The sequence below is a fragment of the Miscanthus floridulus genome, chromosome 13, assembly GCF_019320115.1.
Source record: "Miscanthus floridulus cultivar M001 chromosome 13, ASM1932011v1, whole genome shotgun sequence".
NCBI lineage: Eukaryota > Viridiplantae > Streptophyta > Magnoliopsida > Poales > Poaceae > Miscanthus > Miscanthus floridulus.
The window spans coordinates 47,802,498-47,808,835 of record NC_089592.1 but is presented as its reverse complement, the minus strand read 5'-3'; the positions used below and the strand labels follow the sequence as shown (position 1 = coordinate 47,808,835).

General features: G+C 39.9%; 1 non-coding gene across 1 annotated transcript; it reads right to left on the bottom strand.

Moving 5' to 3' along the window:
- Positions 1–4,315: 4,315 nt before the first annotated feature.
- Positions 4,316–4,422, bottom strand: LOC136502365 (small nucleolar RNA R71). The gene has a single exon (XR_010770523.1). It is a non-coding gene; the product is annotated as a small nucleolar RNA R71 (small nucleolar RNA).
- Positions 4,423–6,338: the final 1,916 nt, after the last annotated feature.

Here is a 6,338-nt window from a genome sequence, read left to right as displayed (position 1 = left end):
ACTAAATTAAGAAGTGATATATCAAAGATGTTTACTTGGAGCATACTTGCCCTAACCTCACCCAAGGGATTAGCCAATAATAACAGGTTATGAGGCATGCATGGAGCTGAAGATTCAAGACAACTGTTGGCTGGGACTAGGAGCTTTAGCTAGAGGAAGGAAGGGAGGGACATGAGCATCCAAGAATCAAAAGGTAGCCACTACACTTGGAGGAGATGCCTGGCAAGCATGACTTCCAGCGATCGAGCTGATCCGTCTGCACCGCCATCATGGGCTAGAGCTGCTCTGGCAAAGGAAACAGGTAGCAACACGAGCCCAGCTACTGCGTTGAAAACCTTTTGCCTGGCATGGGGACGCGCCTATGGGCTGTGTGCTGGCTGCTACCTCCTCGTCTTGTCGGCAGTGGGCTACTACGCTATTAGGCACATAGCATAGCGAGCTCTATGTTTTAATAACTAGACCCTACGTGGTGAAATATAGAGGAAGGACAGGGCTATCACCACCTGCCAACTACCACAATCTAAGCACCTCACTTTATCTATGCCTTTACTACTCCGATCCTGATCCTGATGAAATAAGACTAGAGCACTCTAACCAAGTAGTGTAACTAGTAAATAACTAAAATATAACAGAACTTATATTAAGTATGGGAACAAAATTACCACAGAAGAAGCACAGAGATACAAGAAGAAGAGGTTGTCGACAAGCCCGGATCCTCCTCAAGCTTCTCCTCTCCTCTTCTCTATCTTTCTACTCTATAGAAATGGCTATCCTAAACTAAACTTCACTCTTCTCTTGATTCTTCTATACTTGGTTGCTTACAACCGAGCTCAAGACCCCTATTTGTAGTAGTGGGTGAGTTGGGGGTATTTGTAGACGTCAATGAGGTCGATGGAGGTATGTTGGCCATTAGGCGATGGTGAGGGGCATTGGTCGACCGTGTGATCCACCGCCTTGACCTCCTACGGCATGGATTTGATCCCAAAGGTGGTTGTATTGTGGTTTCTTGGACTATGGCAGTTCAAAAGGTGGTTTGGATGGCAGTTGAGGCCTCTGAGTGGATGACAGGTGGACTCATGATCCATGTGATTCATATCTTGTCCATTCATGTGAACCGGTTTGAATCAACTGCCACAACGCTCCTAGGGGTCGTCCCATGGATCACTGACGTGGCAGGGGCCAAAGTGGTGCCACCAAATGTCGAGCGATGCCACATGGCGTCAAGCGACTAGCTCTGGTGGCCCATGGCCATCCTAGCCACATGGGATGCTTCTAGTTGCCTTCTTCTTACTATATTTCATCTATTTTGTCCCCACAAGCATAATTTTCCAAGTACAAGTGGAACCAAGTGAAATCTAAACATACATTGTTGATTTTTTATTAATTTTATACAATTTAGCACTTTATGTTGATGGCAAAAGAAGGTGTTAAGAGCCATCAACAATTGCATGGAAGACTACCTTTTGATCCATAACTTCTACCATTGGTTAGTGTCGTTAGATAGGAGCCATTTAGATACTGCTACTGGTGAAGCATTCTTTTCACAAAGTGCTGCAGATGCAAAGACACTGATCGAGAAGACAGTCTCCAACCAAGGATGGAGCAACGATTGACTCCAACCCTATAAACGAGGTATGCATTCAATTAAACAAGTTGACATGCTTGTAGCTAAGATGAATCTGCTCACAGAGCGAGTAGAAAATTATGAGAAGATTAGTGCCCAAGAGACACTCAAAACCATGGATTCCCACATGACTTGCAAAGTTTGTGGATATGTTGGACATTCAGGAAATGCCTGCCTCGAGACCCAAGAAGTTCTCAACTTCATCAACACCGACAATGGGTTTTGTCCACAACAATATCAAGGATAGAATCAACGCTCCAACAACTAAGGAGGTAACAATTATTACTCTTCTCAATGTCTGCGTAATCAAGGTAATAATAGTTATGCCTTCCTTAAAGATCTTGTTTATAGTCAAAGTAGAATGACTGATGGCATTAATAAAAAAGTTACATGCTCATGACAAGATGTTAGAAAATATAAATGCTAAATTTGATGAGTTTTCTTCTGCCTTAAAGAATCAACTTAGTTTTAATAAGATGATACAAACCCAATTAGCTCAAATAGATGCTACCATACCATCCTATGAAAAAGATAGAATTCCTGGCAAACCTGAAGGAACATGGAGTCAGCCAACCTTGTCACAGCGAGGTATGACTTTTCTGAGGAACTTAGGCAAGTTCTCCTTTCAAAATCTATTGGAAACCTCTAGGAAGTTTGAGCCAAACCAAAGTAAGGGAAAAAGTATCTATCTAGCTGCACAATCTTGCAATTACTTGTTGATGATAGTTATCAACCATCATAAACCATCAATATAACCTGCATAAATACATGAAAATGATCACCAAGATAGGTTTAGGGGTTTAAACTGACAAATTCAACAAGTTTTGGTAAATTTTGTTTTTAGCAGGGTTTATTTAGAAATCTATCAAGGTGGGCCCAATTGTCAGAATTAATCATAATTATCCAAAATAATCTAGAAGGCACTAGAAGGCCAGAAGCAAACCTAGAGAGGATGCCAGGTGGGGCTGACTAGCCACACCTACATGCCAGCCAGCCAAGGGTGCCCACATGTCAGCATCTCCTTGCTATGTCAGTTCTCCACTACCTAGAAGATCACATCTACACCATTCTTTTAAGTCGGTTTGATCCAAGGGTCCATGATTGATGCTACCCCCTATATATCAGCCCCTACCCCCTAGAGACATCTATCATCAGATCAAAAGCTAGGGTTTCCAGAGAGAATAGAATAGATCTCCAATTCCTCAAAGTTCTAGTATAGGCTAGCTAGCAAGATTCAAGCAGAGTTGGGCTACTGCTTAGGATTCTGGATTCATTATCTGGAGGCAGGTATAGCCATTGTATCCTCTATATTTCATGACTTTGTGCTATTTCAATACTATGTTTCTATTTATTATGTTCCTAGTTTACTCTAGTAGTATGCTTGATATAGTCATGACTGATAATGAATTTATGCATAAGTTCACAAAGCGCTTAGCTCAATAATCAAGTGAGTTAAGTGGTCGACATTATGTAAGTGTGGTGCTTAAATATTGTTTACTAGCGGATGCACCCTACATCCTAGGCCATGTGGTAGACCGCGAGTGTGACACTCTCATTGAGTCCTTTGTAGTCCACTCCCCGTTTGTAGGACAAGTAGGACCTGATTGTGAAGGGAATCAAGCTTTGTTCTTGATCTTTCTTTGTAATATTCCTTATGCCTAGATGCAGAGTTAATTATGCTATAGATGAAAGTATATATACTAGGGTGTACAAAAGATAGTAAATAAGAAATGACTTAGGAATCTTTTCTCTTAACTAATCTCCTACCTAGACATACTACATTTATGAGTATCTATTTCTATCTATGGATTACCCCTATTAAAGCAAATGTCTAGTTAATGATCTTATCATGTGTATTCATGTTTGTTAATATCTCTAGTCACCAATCCTCCCTATGGTAAAATTTAAATAACGATACCTAGTATACTCCCGGGTGAAATGCTACAATGGTATATTATCTATGCGCTTGTAGATTACTTCAACATATATAATCTTTCCTGAATATACAAGTGTCATTAATAATTACCAACAAACATTCCTAGCATCATTGCTAGGGATGACAACTTAGTAAGAGCGATGTTAAGAAATATAAAACAAGCATTTCTGGCGTCATTGCCGAGGAGGGGCACAAGGCTAAAAGAGAATTGATCAAAATGATACTTGTAGATGAAATCATAACTATGCACCTCTGCTTTAGCAGGCTTACCCTTGTTTGTTTGTGTTCATATCTTATATAGTGTATTATAGGATTGGTCTTGATTCACCAACAGATTCCATCAATCACAATCAAACCGATCAAGAGGTAGCTCAACACTAATTTCTGAAGTTATGGCTGACAAGGCTCTGCGTGAGTTCTCTGCTCCAAGCACTGAAAACATCCTCACTGGACCAACACTCAAAACCAATAACCTTGAGTTTGAGCTCAAGTCAAGCCTCAACAACATGGTGCAAGCTACCCAATTCAGTGGAAAGGCACATGAAGATGCTAGTGTTCATCTCTAGAATTTCCTAGAGATTAGCAGCACAATCGTCATCAAGGACGTTGCTCAAGACATCATACTACTCCACATATTTCCATTCTCACTAGTGGGAAGGGTAAAGAAGTGGTTCTACACCAACAAAGATGACATCAACACATGGGAAGATGTTCGAAGGCCTTTCTAGCAAAGTCTTTCCTATAGGCAAGACCAATGCCTTAAGACGAAAAATTTCCATCTTCCAGCAAACAAAAAGGAGAACCATTCTAGAGGCATGGGAACATTTCCAAGATTATATTTTAGATTATTCTCATCATGGAATGGAAGATTGGTTGCTCATGCAAGGCTTCTACCATGGATTAACTCAAAAAGCTTGTGAACAACTTCACACAATAGCTGGAGGATCAGTTATGTCACCCACCGTTGGAAAAGCTAAAACTCTCATGGAAAAGATAGCCTCTAATCAAGGCTGGTCTCAACGCAGTATTCAAACATGCAATAAGGGCAGAGAAGTACCAGAAGAAGTGTGTGCACTATCAACCAAGATGGGCATACTGTTGAATTGGCTCGAACATTGAGCCAATTATAAGAAAGATTGTCAGACCATTCAAAATGCTTATAATGCCCAAAACATATGTGGAGAATATTTGTGGATTGATTTCCCTGAATTGCAAGAGGATGCAAGCATTGTTAATCCTGGTCCACAACAATAAAGACAAGGATGGGGGCAACAACAACAATGATCAAATTACCTAGGTAAGTACCTAGGAAATTCTTCTAATTCTAAAAAACCATCCTTAAGAGATTTGATCTTAGAATAGGCCAAGATTAATGACAATATTTCCAAAAATCTTGCTTCTAATGATAAGGTTTTAGAAAACATAAATACTAAAATGGAGAGTTTTTCTTCTTCTATTAAAGACCAACTTAGCTATAAAAAGATAGAATTACAATTAATTTAGTTGGCCACTACTTTGCCTTTTGCCACTAACCTTGAAAAGGTCAACGCTATAACCACAAGTGGTGGCAAGTCTACCCGTGATCCTCCATATCCGACAAGGAAAGGTAAGACACCAGCAGTAGTACAACGAGAAGAAGAAATCAAAAAGCCAAAATGGATGAATAATTTGGACCACAAGCACAGGAGATGATGCAAGATTATCATGACACCAACATCCTACCATTTCCACTTAGAAATCAAAAAGCCAAAATGGATGAGCAGTTTCGTAAGTTGGTAGAGGTAATTCAAAAGTTATATATCAATATCCCTCTGTTAGATGCACCAACCTATGCGAAGTAACTCAGAGACATTATGAACAACAAGAGACCACTGTCCACCACTAAGGTAATTAAGTTAATAGAGGAGTGTAGTGCGGCCATCCTGAACACATCGCCTATAAAGAAGAAGGATCCAGGATGCCCCACTATTGACTGTTTGATCAGAAACTAGAATTTTGAGCATGCACTATGTGACCATGGAGCTAGCATTAGTGTCATGCCCAAGATGGTCTTTAACAAGCTCAACTACTCAACACTAACACCAACATCGATGTGCCTACAACCTAGCCAACCAATCGGTTCGCTACCCTATAGGAATCACCAAAAATATTCTGGTAAAAAAAGAAACTTCTTTGTGCCAGTCGATTTTGTAGTACTTGACATGCAGGAAAACATGAAGACACCCCTCATACTTCAAAGACCCTTCTTGAGCACTACAAATGCACACATTGATGTCGGAGCTAGAGAAATCCGATTCCACATTAATGGGAAGGAAGAGTGATTCGCCTTCAAGCCAAGACCGGAACGATGCTCTAAATTGGATTGGCAAGAGAAGCAAATACAACCAAGGTCTCCATCTCTGAGACTGATTAATACACCCGAGGAATAAACACGATCGGAGAAGTCTGGTTCGGTGGACTCAAAACTCCAAACCCTCACCGGGAGTTAAAATCGGTAATTATCCATATTTACACTCTTTGGCATTTTTACTTTTTAACACTTGCATTAGAAAATAAAAATAAAAATTTCATAACTGCATTACAAAAAGTTTAAGCCCCATGTGAATAATTTTTTACGGTGTGTAAAAACCTATGAGAAAGATTTACTATGGTGGTATAAAAATATCATACATGCATCTAGTAATATTTTATTACATCATAAAACATTTTTCTGCATACTACATATACATGTGTATATGGTAGAAATATAGGCATACAGACACATAGACACCTAGGAAC